We start from the raw sequence: 16606 nt of genomic DNA, 5'->3' as shown, positions 1-16606 counted from the left end.
TGTCAGTGCACGTCAAAGAAACCCAGGTATTCGGAATTTTTCGGAGCCCTCTGCTACGGCGTCCCTCATACTCTGAGTCGCTTTGGGACGTTAACCTCATAAACCATCTTTTACCTTCAAGTTGCGAGATGAGGGAATGTAAAACGAGTTATGTTCATTCAAAAAGGATTGTGCCTTTAGTTAATCCGCGTCTGTTTAGCAGCTTTCTGCGGAACTTTGAGCGCAAATACAAACAGCTGCAATTGAAAACTGGCCTCTTTCTTGTGTCCCCGCCGCGGTGGCTCAGTGGTTAGGGCGCTCGACTGTTGATCCGGAGTTCCCGGGTTCGAACCCGACTGCGGCGGCTGCGTTTTTATGGAGGAAAAACGCTAAGGCGCCCATGTTCTGTGCGATGTCAGTGCACGTTAAAGATCCCCAGGTGGTCGAAATTATTCCGGAGCCCTCCACTACGGCACCTCTCTCTTCCTTTCTTCTTTCACTCCCTCCTTTATCCCTTCCCTTACGGCGCGGTTCAGGTGTCCAACGATATATGAGACAGATACTGCGCCATTTCCTTTCCCCAAAAACCAATTATTTTATTTATTTATTTATATCTTTCTTGTGGTTGCGCACTTGTCATGAGTTACGTTAGACAAGGTGCGACGCTACTTCCGCGTCTGGGAGGAGCTGAAGGACACGCGCAGTTATTTTGGATTTTTTACATGGGCAAATATTTTTCTCCAATGGCTGAATACAAAGAGAAAACTATATTACGGTCTTCCGTTACAGCCAGCTTGCTTGAGACAGCTAGCTCAAGCAGGTTGCAGCTCCGCAGCCCTTTCTCTCCTTACCTTTCATTGCTGTCATTGCTTTTTACTCTTCTAAATGGTGTATATATGCGCACAAGCACACTTATGCGCTCGCGCATATTCAGCGCGAGTGTGCGCCCTAAGCCAACCCTGGTCACGTGACCCGGGTGCCAAGAAGCACCTTCGCATTACTCAGAAGGGGACTGCGTGAGCCCCGAGTTGCGACACCAACAACTTTTTTTTTCTGATATGGTGGTGTCACTACACTGTTACTACAATAACTACATTATTGCTACTACCGCACAGCTACTAGTCAAAGGGAGCACCTAAGACGCCGTGAACGCCGCAAAATCTATCCGATGTATGTAGCTATGACTGCAGAATCTGTAGAACCTACTTGTAGGTGCATTTCAACGCAGAAAATATGAAATTTGACACGTGCATAATAGCCAACACCTATGCCATCCGCTTGCATCTCACAGAACGACGCTGCTTCTTCTGTTTTAATAATCGGCAGTAGGGTTCTAACGTAGTTAAACCGAGTAGACGTGTGGAAACATGTGTTTAGCCAGCTCATGGTTTTGCTTTGCTGGGTCGTCGGCACGCCTGGTGCGGATATTAGAGTTAGGTTAAGCTCTGATCGAGGTTAAGCTGATCTGTTGTTGTTGTTGTTGTTGTTGTTCCCCTTGCTTAAAAAGGGGCCTCAAGTCGCCAGCGCAGTGAAGACGACGGAGGCCTCGAGACGCCAAGCCCTTGAAAGCACCCAAATAAAGTTTTTTTCTCTCTCTCTCTTTCTCCTCACAAAATGGCACATACCCACAAGGGGGATTGGCCACAACCAGGCGGTGACTATTTAAATTGCAGACTACATATGGCAAGCGTGGGATGACCTAACAAAAATTGTGTAACTCTGATCTGCTCGCGCCAGAGATGGCTGTTGATGAAGACGACGATGACATGCAATGTACGGCGTGAGAGTGTGTTGCAGTTGAACACGAGGCGTGATCGGCTGCCGCCGTGGCATATATGTTCTCGTGCAGTGGCCGGTGAAGCTGATCTGTTCGCGCCGCCGCGACTTGGGTACACCGTCGCGGCCATATTTATTTATATTTTATTGCTGCATGGACCAAGGTCACCCTCAAGGTCAAGCTTCACACAAACTCGGTGAGCAGGTTACACCTCGTGAAGTAGTGCTCCCTTACCAGAATTTCTTTAGACAGTTTATGGACTATGCATAGAGTTCTGTCTATAAAGTCTATAGAATCTCTATAGACAAACCCTATAGAACAGTCTATAGGCAATACAAATCCTATAGGCAGTCTATAGACAATATATATATATATATATATATATATATATATATATATATATATATATATATATATATATATATATATATATATATATATATATATATATATATATATATATATATATATATATATATATGGCCATACAATTGTAGTAGGTCATTGCCTATAGACAGTCTACAGACTATGAATAGACAAAAGTAAATATCTGTATACGAAGTCAATATAGTCTATAAGAAGTCTATAGTCTGTTATAGACCATTTTTGTAAGGGCTTTCGCACTAGAACAAGAGAGCCACCTCCTCGCTCCGGCAGCGGACACTGCATGCACTTCAAAGCACACCACTCCGAAAACACTTTCTAAAATGTTTCACTTTCTGGCGACAAAACAACATTCAAAAAGTGAGCAGGGCCCTGTCTCTCTGACATATCTGGAATTAAATAGAGAGTGAAATAAGCGCGCCACGCTTGCCCCTACACCTTTGTACACTGCAATGCACCCCATGAGGATGACGACTTGCCGTCGTATACCGCGTCTGTCGTCTGTCAAAGGTATACCTCCCATGTCAGTGATGAACAATGAGGCACCTATATATGCCCGTCCACTTTCATGTCGTGGCCTTGTATACAATTTATACAGGCCATAGAGCTCATGCCACTACCATCAGCCCAACAACGTCCACTGCTGAACAAACGTATCTGCCTGTGATCAACAGATATATCTGTGCCCTATCTGCGAGATCAGATAGCTGCGCCCTGTGCGAGTTGCGGTCATGCTGTCCCCTTAAATTTCCTCATGTCAGCAGAATGCAAAACTAGGCGATCCGGTAATGGTTGCGCATTGTGAACAGCGTGGAAGGTCGAAGAAGCGGTGCTTGTGCCGTCTGTTGCTGCCTCATCGTTCTTTAGTGCAACTCAGAATGCATTTCCTCACCTCATGCGGCCAGCTCAGCCGCCACTTGATTTGTTTACCTTCTCGTTAAACCCGCTAGGCAGTGGATTCCAAGGCACTGTAGTAATCGACCCTCCCGTGTGAGTAAGAGAGTAGATTTGTAAGTGTACCACTATAGGACTATCATGTGCACCTGCTGTTATGAGAACAGGATTCCGGAGTGTACCGCCTATAGTAGAACACTAGGATTCTGGAGTTCCTTCTAGGTGACGGGAGCAGTAGTCCGGAGTGAACCTTCTATATTAAGAGAGCAGGGTTCTGGAGTGTTCCTACTATGTGAGGAGAGCAGGATTCTGAAGTTGTTCTTACTATGCGAGGAGAGCAGGATTCTCGGATCTTCCTTCTCTGTGAAGCGAGCAAGGTTTCGGTGTGTTCCTTTCATACGAATATACACATTAACATTAAACCACTAGAACACTGCTGCGGTGACCTAGTGGTTTGAGCACCCGCCTCGCATGCAGGAGGTGCGGGGTTCGATCCCCAGTGCCGCCGGGCACCCACCGGTGATACAATGGGTACAAGCTTTCCCCTGGCCTAGTGCTCGGCTTCTTTAGGGTAAAATGCTTGGGAAATGGGCCTTTGACCCACCTTGAAAAGACGAAAACACCTTGTGCCACGCACGGAGCTCTTTCGCCCAGCTGCCTTTGCACCATAAAAATTCATTATCATCATCATCCGCCTCATCATCACCACATTAAATTAACCCACACATAACTTATCCCTACATCATCATCATCATCATCATCATCATCATCATCATCATCATCATCATCATCAGCCTGATTACACCCAATGCAGGCAGGCCAACGGTCTCTCCCATGCCTTCCCAATTAACCCTGTAATTGGTTTACTCGTATAGGAGGTTGTGGCCAAGTACTACACCAGGGTGGCCATATTCCATTCTGGTGAGGGAATGCGCAGTCGGTTGTGGTCGGTTCTGGACACCGGGATTTTTCTTTTTTCAACTCCGGTGGAGAATTGCGCGACCCCGGTATTCGAACCTCGGTCCTCTTGCACGCGAGGCGGACGCTCTACTTCTACGCCACGCTGCGTATACGTCGCTACATATTTTGTCGAAAAGCGCGACGAGCCTTCCGTGCACTGCACACAACTAGTCACGTTCGCACAACCCTTTCGGTCCCTTCACCGGCGGAGCTGCCGCGGCCGCAAGGACGGCGGTGGCGCCGCCGTGGAGGCTGATCTGGCGCTTGGCTAGTTTATGCCGGCGACGCCGGGAGAGCCGCGCTGATCCCAGCTGCAGCGTTCCCAGACAATGCGCCTTTTTCATATTTCACGCCGCTGTAGCGGCCGGCCCGTGTACGGCCCGATGCTTCTATTCCCCCGACGCTGCTGCATGTATGCGGCTTCGAGCCGCAGTGGCTTTGCACGCCGGGGGGTTGCGTCCGTCCGGCCCGTCTGTATATGCGGACGCGTAAAAAGCCGTCCTCTTCCACGCACAGAGCGTTGGCCCCGCGGCCGATCGTAAAGCCGCAGTCGAAGCACAGGACGCAGGGAAGAAAGAAAGCAGATATAAGAGGCGCTGGGCGACAGCGGTATAGACCCGTCTGCCTCTCTTCCGTGCCTTGAACACGGCCGTGCGCAATGACCGTCTGTTCCTGCGGGGAAGGTTCAGTCACCTCTCGCCTCGTGCAGTGTCCAGGAGTGGGAAATTTCCAATATATTCCTGAGCGCCCCTCATCCTTAGTGAGGATCGGAATCATGATAAACCAGCAACAGAAGGGCGAAGCTGTTCGCATTTCCGGGGCGAAAGAATTGACACGGATATATACACCAGAACCCTGCACCTAACCTCCTCGTCTGCAGAATGTGTGCCCATTCCACTTCTCACATGGTCCTCGCGGCCAGGTACAATAAGGCAACTTGCATATTTGTAGCCATAAGGACGCAACCATAGTGTTTGGTTATCAAGTACGAGGTCGAAGACGTTTGTCCAGACGTAACTCCTCGAGAGGTGTAGCCTTAACACCAAAAGGTGGCCCTGAAGGTCGTGCATCCACGACGAGACACTGCGATGGTCATAGTGGAATACAGCGGGTAGACCACCGTCACAAAGTTTTCACAGACCGCTGTCTCCGATGGATATTCTTAGAAAATGAAGGTGCAGAAAAAGGGAGGCTCCAAAACTCAAACATAAAGACGAGTTCCTTGTTGCCGAAACTGCTTCATGAATATTTATGGAAAAAAAAGCTTGTGTCTATGATGCTGCCGCCATACTTTGGAATAAACTACCATCAAATTTAAATATGTTATTTTTCAGTATCGCAAATAAAAAGTTCTACCGAAGCAAACAATACGCGACTCCAATATAAACCAATGATTTTCTTACAATGTATCACTCTCTTCTTAGTATCTTTGTAACTGTTGTATAATTTCTTGAGTATTGCGCCTCCTCTTTTTGTATGTAACTATTGTACAACCTCGTCGTGCATTAATTTAACGTACAATGTCGAGTTGCCTTATTGTACTTACTGCATGTTAGCCGAGAAGGCTAAGGGCCCAGATGATTCTCATGTCCATTTTATTTTTATTATTGGTGTGAAAAAAATTGTTTTGGTTTTATTTCGATTTGAAACATCGATTTCGTACATGTATCCGAGGCTGGAGTGTGTGTAACTGAACGGAATACATGCAGCTGACACAAACGCTCACATACGCTCGCACACACGCTATCACTCAGAATACTGCACGGAGAACGAGGGGGCAACGACTCCTGCGTTAACGGAATACCCGCAAAGGAGTCACGTAAGACAACTGGCGCGTAGCGAAAATCGAAAGATTCATGCGCGTATCGGCAGATGAGAAACAGAAGGTGCAGGGACGAAGAAGAGAAAGAAGAATGAAGATGAGGATGGAAAGAAACGGGCGCCTCCGTTCTCTCACCTTCCCAATCGGTTTCGATGGGAGCGAGCGGTGACCTTCCCCCTCCCCCACTCCGTCGGGCACTCGGCTTATATAGAGAGTGCGCCACAGAGGGCCGCTTGACTTTTGATTGGCGATGATTTACGCCACCAGGAAGAGAGCAGCTCCCGCGGCAGCACACGATGTACGAGTGACACACGGCATGCATGTGAACGCCGCACAGGAGGACCTCTTCCCTTCACATCGGCGCCACGTACGCTGCTGCTGGGATGGGGCTTCTTGCAGCCGCCGTTGCTTTTGCTGTTCACTGTCCGCATATATCGTGACGTACGCTTATTACGAGCCCTAGATTATGGGCCATTGGATGGCCGCAAAGCGACAGGCCCGTTTTAACTCTACCGCATACCGCTGGTCTTGTTGTTTTTCGCTTTCTGTCGCTTTTCGCGCCATCCCTCACTCTTTTTTTTTTGCATCTCTATCAAGGGGGTAATCCCACACCGCTATGTATCTATGGCCGCAGAAAAGTTCAACCGAGGTCACTTTTTAGGTCACTATGCAAGTAGAGATGCGTAGGAGTGACACAGATGCAACTGCATGAGAAAAATTCCAATGCAGTTTGCGAGCCCCTCTCCGATTATACCACTGAGTGTATTGAGCGGACATGAATCCTTGCGCGCAAGATGAAGCTCTTCTCGAGACAAGCATGTTTGTTTCCTGAGTGTTCATGACCTGATTGGCGCTCAGTCTGAGCAGGATGACTTCCCTTGAAGGTCTAGAGAACACATTTACGCCTTCTTTGTAAGAGGTAGGAAAAACTTCTCTTTAAGCTACGAGATTCAGGCAGAGCAATTGTCACCCTACTTGAATGCAAGGATAATCACGCCTGCACGTTAACACCGCCACTACCGCCTCCAGCAGCAAGTAGCAAAAGAGCTGCGCTTCAGGCGCCAATAGAGCCCTGTAAGGCCGTCGTTCCTGAACTAAGGAAGAACCGACAAGCAGGATAAAATTGGTTCATGGTTCGAGAAATCGTTCCTATAGCCCGAACCATACCGCTTTGTCAAAAGAGCTTATGCCAGTAGGTTAAGTTCTGAGCCATGCGGGTAGGGCAATTCGTCAACCCTGGAGTTTTAAATCCACGAAAGATGGCAGACCTCTCGGCCTCAACCCTATGGAGCTCTAGGGCTTCAGGGGAGCCGTTTCTATCTCTCTTCACACCAGGCTAGCCAGTGGATCCTGTAAGCCGGACGGCTTTAAAAGACTATATACATGCATTAGTGAGGTTTTCCCTGGAGCTAGGCAAAAGACACATTCGCGTTTGACTTTTCGCCATCGAAACTGATGCCGATATCACATGCGGTGGCCCACACTTTAAAGCCCACCTGCACCACTTGGTAACAGATGGCCTTCTCTCGAGAGCGCCCGCTCCCTGAACCACAATAAGGCAAATTCTCGAGGTACACCCATCCTTGGTGAGCATGGAACTGGTCCAGCGCCATCTGCAGGATTTAATGATCACAGAAGATACCTTCCCAAAGAGCACTCACAAGGCCTATACAGCCCAATTGGTGCCTAGATAGCGGATGGCACATTCTCCAGTAACCACGCTTTCCTGCCCATATATTCTTCTCGAATGTCACCTATAGACCATCGATGGTACATGCTTAAGGGCCCCCGCTAATCAGATCACATGGCTCTATATCCCAATGCCGTCTGTGCCAAGGATGGCACGTTGTCTAAGGCCCCCATAAACGGGCCCACTAGACCGTGCAGCACCTGGATCAGCTACTGATCCGGAGTTTCCGGGTTCGAACCCCACCGCGGCGGCTGCGTTTTTATGCAGGCAAAACGCTAAGGCGCACGTGTGCTGTGCGATGCCAGTGCACGTTAAAGATCCCCAGGTGGTCGAAATTATTCCGGAGCCCTCCACTACGGCACCTCTTTCTTCCTTTCTTCTTTCACTTCCTCCTTTATCCCTGCCCTTACGGCGCGGTTCAGGTGTCCAACGATATATGAGACAGATACTGCGCCATTTCCTTTCCCCCAAAAACCAATTATTATTACTATCACCTGGATCAGATGACCACAAATGGCGCCCTGCGAATTACTACCCACCGCTCCATATGGAACCCATGGCCCAAACCGCCCTGAATAATTGTCATTTGGGTGCAGGCAAATGCGGGGCTTTTCAGTTACAGCATAGACGGCGATGTCAACGCTGAGGCAGTCTATTCCAAAGACGGCGTCATACGCAACTGCAGCCGTATAAGCTGCGCTTAATGGTAGGTTAGGGCGCATGCTCTAGCGTTTCGAAAAAGACTGCATCTTACCTTCTTCTGTCCCCAGAAGCAGTCCAGTCCGAAAAAGTTTGGAAGGCTATACTCATTTGGTTATGCCTGCAATTCTCTTACGCTCATTAGTCACTACCCTAGTCTATACTGATAAGCTGCTGCTAACGCTGGACGTTGCAGCGTGCCCGTGACCGGTGTACTTTAAATCCGCATGCCAAGAAGCTGTTACATCACCCTACTTGGGTTCTTACGCAGCTCAGGACTTGGCTCTCGACTCTAAAGAGGCCCACTGTTCGTCAGCGTTTGTGTTGTTGCGTCCTGCCCCCCCCCCCCCTTCCCCAGTTACCGCAGACTAACAAGATAGAGCAGTCTACCTCAGGGCCAATTGCCTTTTGCCTTTCTTCTCATTAAATTCCTCTCTTCACCACTCATTAGTTGTAGAACTAGCAACTGCTGGACTCGCGTCGACTCGAACTCTGCTGCCGGGGAGCGAGAAATCCAGTTTGCTCCAGATATGCCACAAAACTTCTCCTCTGGTCCCGACAACAGTGTGGGCCATATCAGACCGCGGCGCCGCCACTGCAGCGCCGTTTTGTAGAGGACTCCACACTCGCGAGGGCCTTCGCCACAGCCTTCATCACTGCGGCCCTCGACGGCCCCGGAGCCTTCGGAGTAAGCGAAGGTCACACGCAGCAGCCAGACGACGTGCTTCTTCCATCTCGCCTGCTTAGGCATACGAGAGCGGTGCACGGCGAGACTCGGACGCGTCGGGCGCTGCTGAGTCGCGTCGCCGTTGCCCGCTCAGCATGCAGAGCGCGCTGCTGCGCGGCGTTTCGTGCGACCGAGCAGCCACTGTGGCGGCGGACGAGAGGGGGGGGGGGGGGGGGGGGGGGGGGTGGCGCGCGGTGACACTGACGTCAGGGGCGGCGGCAATTAGGGCTCGGGCCAGCAGAGCGTGTCCGGCGCTGGGTCGGGGGTCAAGGGGACCCGTCCCGCTTCTCTTCACCGCGGCTGCTCCGCGCGGCCCCCGGCCGGGAAGAAAATCGCCGTAATTGCGGGTGCCCCCCCTCCCCTCCCCCTCCCCTTCCTCCCACCACCTCTTCCTTCTTCTTCATGTCCTTCTTTCTTTGTTGAAGCACGTGCTCTCCCCCCCTAACTCTAGTGGACGGCAGAGCTCGGCAGCGGCGTTCGTCCTCGTTGCGCTCGCTGCAGGAAGAGCGAGGCCCGAAGTCGTCGTCGTCGCCGCCAGAGACAGAGGAGAGATTTGGGAGAGCGGGGCGGCGTGCTCTCCGTTGCCCCAGCGTCGGCGGAGGGCGCCAGGCGACGAGGTGCATCGCGCAGCGCGGCGCGCATAGCCGGCGGAAGGAGAGGAGGAGGTATATTCCGGGATGACGTGCGGAGCGGCAGTACGATAGTTCGACATACACTCGCTCCGACGTCAGACAGGGTTACGTTGTTCAGAAAGCTGTGTATTTCCTCGTTTTGGCCCCCGTCTTCGGCGCAGTTTTAAGCGAAGAAGCAACGCAAACTCGTCCAACTTATTCTGTTTCTAAGAAGACGGTTGCAGAGCCATGGCTGCGGTCACTTTATTCGGGGAATAGACTCGAGCAAAAATACTGCGCATATCTTGAAGAAGACATAAGCAATTTTTCGCCGAGTCGATTCAGCCGGAAAGAAAAAAAAAAAGACATGCTCGTTGTTACCATTTGACATTTAGCCAGTTGTTAACCGCTATCATAATGAGATGGCAAGCACTTCGGCTAATCTCATTAATACTACCTCTCTAAAATAATTTTCTCTTCCGTTTAGCACAGCCCGTGAACATTTCAAGAGGCGGCCAGTACTGCCAGCGGAATTTCAAGACATGGACGGCCTTTATTGGCCTCTATTTCCAATATTCGAAGCCTACATTCAGAACGCTACTCTAAGTGCGCTAGCACTAGATGGGTCACTAGCGAAAAGCCGTGATGCGTGATTCTGAAGCCTGGGAGTAACTCGGGTGAGCTCAGGTAAGCTCCGAGGAGTGTCGCGACAGCTGCAGCCAATGGAAGGAAGCTCGGGTAAGCCCAGTGGATCGTCGTGCCAGCTGCAGCCGAGTGGAGAGGAGATGCGAAGATGAAGAACGAGAAAAGCGGTTGCGTGCGAATGCAGATGCCACAAAGAATAGGTGAAGGATGAGGTCACCGGGGGAACGTGCAGTAGAGAAGCAGGTACAAGTGGCTTCAGAGAACGCCTAACAGAGGGAACGACGATCCGAATTTGAACGAGCAACTCGGGTGGCTTACCGCGAGAGGAAAGCCGAGAAAGAACTGCCAGACCATTTGAAACAAACTCGAATTTTCATGCTTATAAAAAGCTTATCAAAGATAAACAATGCTATACAAAGGCGCACGAGCTACTTTCTGTCATAACACACCAACTAACCCAAACAGCCACCCTTATCATATAGAGTTATATAGAGTTAAACTGGGGGCCAATTTTTAAGCATGCCTACTTTGTTGCAAGGAGCAAAACTTGAATGTAACTACGCTAGAACTTGCGCACGTTGTTTTATTGTCCCCCCCCCCCCTCCCCCCCGCCAGCAAAAATTATGATTATAGCGAGGGTCAATATGATTTTAGCTCCACCCGCTACAGTAAGTAACCTTTCTTTGTTGCGCTTGCCTTTGTTCCTCTATGTTCACCGAACTCCTCCCCCCCCTACACACACACACACAGAATAATATGTCTGGTGTAATTTAAATGGGTCAAATTTTTAAACTACAACTTTTCATAAAAGTTATTGCTTCCAGAGTAACAACGGTCATGCAACCGAATGCTTTATAGTTCTAGTTATGAATCACACACACAAATAGCTCTCTTAAGTCGTATATCATCGAGTGCACTGAGAAGTCCTTGCAGTGAATAACTAAACAAACAGATGCAGGAACTGTCAGACAGCCACTCTTCACTCTTGTGCGTGTTAAGTTTGACGCAGACTGTAGAAAAGACTACAACATCTTTTGTGTTTGTTTGCCCCCTGCCTTTCACCTCTACAGGTTTGAAGGGTCGCGTGCCATGTGGCACGAGTCGCCACCTCCCCCCCCTCCCCCCCTCCACCAACAGGGGGCGTCCCTTTCTTTTCGTCTATATTGTCTCCGCCGCCACGCGACGCTTACAATAGAAAATGCACGCACACTGGCTTCAGACAAAGAGCATATACAACGTAACGACGACGCGACCGCTGCGAGCTAACAAAGGAGGGAGCTCGCAAAAGTGGGGAGCATTAAGTTGTAACCGTGAACAAAAGAGGCGTGGGAGAGAGGCGCCAAAACAAAGCCCGCGAGCGGGTGAAAGTGATTAGGCCCCTAAAAAAAAACAAAGAATAAAAAGGGACACTTCCTCAGTTCCGCAGACATGACTCGAACCGTGAGGTCGTAGACACGTACTTACACACTGTTGGAGAGTTGATACAGAAGCGTGTTCAGTACCGGCAAATACGGGCAAGCATTCGGAAATCGCGTCTGCGGTCTAGTATTTACTTTTCTAAATGAACGCAACTCCTTCTGGCTATAGTCACGTTTCTCCGGCAACGAGAGACTCATTAATCGGGGAAAAAATTGGACTCAAATATCTTCCCGCCAGTCGATTCAAACTCGCGGCGTCATTGCTGAAAAGGACTCCGAGATAACCATTTTGGAGTGAATGGCAGCGCGGCCTAGCCTCTAGGATCCGTGTAAAAAATCGGTGTCGATGCTGGCATTCTACTTGCGAAATCGGCCGAGTGATGGCGACACCCGTATTTCGTTTTTTTGTTCTTTTCTTGCTTATAAAAGCACCGTTTTCAGTCAGAGTTGCCTCTTTGCAGATAGAATGCGGTACCCCATCGATGCACGCTAAACTAAGTTTGTCCTCAGTTGCTCTCTAAAATATTGACTATGCACAGCAGCGTAGAATCTCTGTAGGGGGCAGTAGAAGCGTCATACTCACTTCTGGGTACCTTGGTAGCGTAATAGGTGCCAGAAGTGCCAGAATATATACTGCTAAAAAGCATACCCTGTGGCCTTCAAACTTCTGACGCACCCTGCTCCTACGCCACATACCCATCTATAGCTCCCCCTGTACACAAATAGAGATGGTGCTTTTAGTATAATTGGTTTTATAATTGGTTTTTGGGGAAAGGAAATGGCGCAGTATCTGTCTCAAATATCGTTGGACACCTGAACCGCGCCGTAAGGGAAGGGATAAAGGAGGGAGTGAAAGAAGAAAGGAAGAAAGAGGTGCCGTAGTGGAGGGCTCCGGCATAATTTCGACCACCTGGGGATCTTTAACGTGCACTCACATCGCATAGCTCACGGGCGCCTTGGCGTTTTTACGCCATAAAAACGCAGCCGCCGCGGTCGGGTTCGAGCCCGGGAACTCCGGATCAGTAGTCGAGCGCCCTAACCACTGAGCCACCGCGGCGGGTAAAATGCACCAGAATCATGTTCATGATCATCATCATTACTAGCACATACACATCTAAAGGCTAGCTATTTAAGTCCTGCGTCGGAAGCGGTTACCCTACGCAGTCGAATTTCTTCTCCTTCAAATCCACACGATTCAGCCCGACTTCTCTTTCCCACCTTGCTATTCATTACGTTACGATGGGCCAGCACCGACTTTCTGTTCCGCGTATCAGCATAACCATCACCACGATCACTGAAAACGAAAGGCCATACATCGAACCGACCACCTCGCGATCTAAAGCACGCCGTTTCGGCCACTGTACTGCGCATGCAGTGAGCGGCACTCAACGGCAGACGGAAAACCCAGCGTACGAGAGTACAAGCAGTAGATACTCATTATGTGAAAACCCACCTACATCCGCTCCTTCTCCGCAGCACCTCATACCCAGCTGGCGACATCACGCGCGCGAAGCATTATTACGCTTAATCCCCGTCTTATCTTTCTTTTTGCTTTTCCGCGTTTTTACTATTATATTTTCGCGTGTACTCCAAGTTTGCACGTAGCGCAGCGTCTCCTTCCAAACGAGATCGCGGTGTTGTCGACTGGCCAGTTCTCTCGAAATAAAAAAAAAAAGAAGAGAAGAGAAGACAAAAACCGAGCGAGAGACGGCGAGCTTGGCGTCATAAACGAGCGCGCGCGCCGCCCTTGGCGGTCGAGAGCCGCTATTGGCCGCAGCTCGGGTCCGAGCTCCGCCCCCGAGTTCTGATGACGTCAACAGCCGGGGGGGGGGGGGGGGGGGGTAAAGCCGCGCGCCCGATAACACCCCGCGACCTCTGTCGCAAGGCCCGGAACCCATGCGCTTGCCTTCGGTTTCAGCAGGAGAGATTGCTGGTCGCTGTCGACACGAACGCTAGGAGCGACTGCTGGGACAAAATGTAGTCTGGAACCTGTCGGGCCTGTTGGCGTCAGGGTTCCGTGACCTGTGAGATGCAACACTGTTACTGAGAGAAGAAATCCACCGTTGAGCAGAACATCACCTAGTCAGAGTGAAACATAGTAATAAATAGCTTACAACAGTCACCGAGAGAAAACAAAACAGTAATGAAACAAAACTTAATTTTGAGGTCTACATTCAATACACAAACGACACGTCAAACACGCAGAAAATATAATCGAAGAGCATTGGCATCTCAGGACAGACCGATATCTACCAGATTCCTTTTTTTTTTCCCACACAGGCAATAACCGAATGGAACGGACTTCTGCGTGATCTGGTTTGCTCCTCATATAAGAAGCATTTCTTATCTCTCATCATGTCTCTTTTAGAAACGTAGTGCGTTTGTTTTTGTTCAATTTTTGTCCACATTTTTCTGTACTTTGTGGCATCATGATGTGAAACAATCTCTCCTGGTGCCACTCCTGCCTCTGCTGCCGAAAATGTGGTTGGCAGTAGTTTATAAATAAAAATAAATAGTAAGTAATTAACTTCCAGAGTTGGAAGCCCTAGACTTTGAGGCGGCCTTTGTAGCTTAATATTGGTCGTATTGATCAGGCGAACATATCGGCTTAATAGTTGTCGCCAGTTCTATTCAAGGTGTGGGCCGTTTTCTGTCTGATTATGGACTATCAGTCAGTTTACAGTTATGGTACAGTAAGTTTACAGCAGTAAGAGCAATTTAGAGTTTTCTGTGAGTTTCTTTCCCAGCCTCGGTCGCTGCTTATTCCAAGTATGTCTTGTGCCTGGTTGCCTGGAAGTTCTTTGCGATAGCATTTGACGTTTCGCGGACTTTCCTTTACACCATTCTGTCGCTGCTTTAATCGCCAAGCAAAAAAACTAGAGGATTTATGAGGAGAGAACATTGTAGGGGCAAGCTGAATTGAGGAATTCTCGCGAGAAGGTCTGCATACTGCCTCAGTGGGCAGAGCAGGGAACCACCAACATTTGTCACAACAGCAAATTTAAGCATTTACAGCAACATTTCGCAGTCAGGAAATTGGCCGTGAGGAGCCTCCAGGAGCGGAGGTGTGTTAATTATCCGGGACGGGGATTTCGCTTCAGCATTTTGGCGTTTCGGTACGATGTCCCTTTGCTAACGCGAATATACTGCTCAGAAGCACACAAGGACACACAGCGAAGTAATACAAAGTAGTCACAATCATATTTGCTAGCGCTTGCTTAGACACAAGGACAGAGTGATATACGCGCAGGACAGATGATAGAGTCTGTCCTGTGCGTATGTGTTACTCTGTCCTTGTGTCGAAGCAAGCGCTAGCAAACATGATTGTGAATGATTTCCAACTAGCCAAAATTTCCGCTTCATTAATACAAAGTACACTGCTTATAATAATACGCTTATATAAACGCGGTGTGAGAGGCAAAAAAAAAAATCGGCACATTTCAGTTTGAAACAGAATGAACCGAGATCGGCAGCAAACAAAGACGAGAAAGGGTGAGGGACTTACATTTTAGTCAAGTTATTTTATTCAGTTATATGACTCCGGGAAAAAGAAAATAAGGCAGCTTAAAACCAATATTTAAAACAATCAATGGCTGAAAGCACAAAGCTTTTGCTTCTTGGGCATATTATGTGGCTCATTATGTATCGCCAGCGCTGCAAATTCAGCGAGTTTTTTTTTTTTTTATGTCCAGGCCGATTTCAGACCAAGGTTTCACAGCTGTCTGTGAGAAGAAAAAAAATTTCGACGGCCGATCAGACGGTAATGCGTGAGCATTACTTCTTTTTGCATTATAAATGTTTTTGTTTGTTTGTTTGTTTCTATGATTATTTGTGCATTAATGATTCCCGATAATTAATTAATGGTACGAACATTAATTATCATATTAATGAATATACGATGTCATCATGTTTGTTAGCGAAAACACTAATTAATCCCGTTCATTACTGAACCCTGTTCATTGTATAAGATCAATCATTATCGATTATGAGAGCACATGAGGTAATCACATCCTTCATTGAACTCTTCTTTGGCATTCAATTCTTTTTATTATACTTGATCATTAAAATTTTCTCCTTCCACTCTTTTCGCTATTTCCGCTGCACTAGACTCGGCTTCGGACGACACCAGACTGTTAAGAATTCATCACGGTGGCAGTTCTGATGCTCACGCATTAGAAAAAAAATTACTGGCTAAGGGATTTGGAAGCATGAAAAGGTAGAAAAAAAGTTGCCGCCACCGTCTGGAAGACGTTGAAGTAGCGAGCGTTAGCTCTTTTGTTTACTAGAATTCATACCACGTCATAATCACGTGGTTTTGCTTCTGTCCGCCGCATTGGATTTTGACGTCATCATTAGCACCCAAATTTGGCCGCCAACTTGGATTGTGACGTCACAGTCACGTGGCGGCCTAAGTCGACCGCCATCTTAGAATAATTAATGGCGTCAGTTAATTACCATTATTGGGCAACATATTAGATTTATAAGTCACGTCACCAATAAACCAACAATTGGATATACCGGTCACGTCACAAATCAATCGCCAATTGGGTTGCTATATCGATTTACTATGGGAGCCGCCATATTGAATTCCTCACGCTGAAGGGAGGTGGTAGAAGACCCGAAGAAGTCGAGAAACGTGATCAGTAAGAGCTCGCGCTCTTAAAACGCTGTGAAAGAAATAGCGAAGTTGCTTCTATGGCTTCAGCGATAGGCTGCAGCGCTGAAGCATCACATGGGAGCGACAGCAGTGCTGACTGCTCAGAGCGTACTTGAAAGGAGATGTCCCCGATGTATTGTGAGGCATGAGACGATTGTTGTGGTGTTACATAATTGCTTTGTTTTGGTGCATTTTTTTTTCGCAGCATCCGTTTGTGATGCAGCCATCCGACGTCATATTATATACAGTCATACAAGTGTCGCATCAAAAATCTTCGATGCTTTGTGGCGGCTCTTGAAGCGAACTATACTTGCTCGCCGGAGGACTGGACACGATTATCATT

This window comes from Amblyomma americanum, chromosome 10, assembly GCF_052857255.1.
Source record: "Amblyomma americanum isolate KBUSLIRL-KWMA chromosome 10, ASM5285725v1, whole genome shotgun sequence".
NCBI lineage: Eukaryota > Metazoa > Arthropoda > Arachnida > Ixodida > Ixodidae > Amblyomma > Amblyomma americanum.
Note: the sequence above shows the minus strand (reverse complement) of the source record.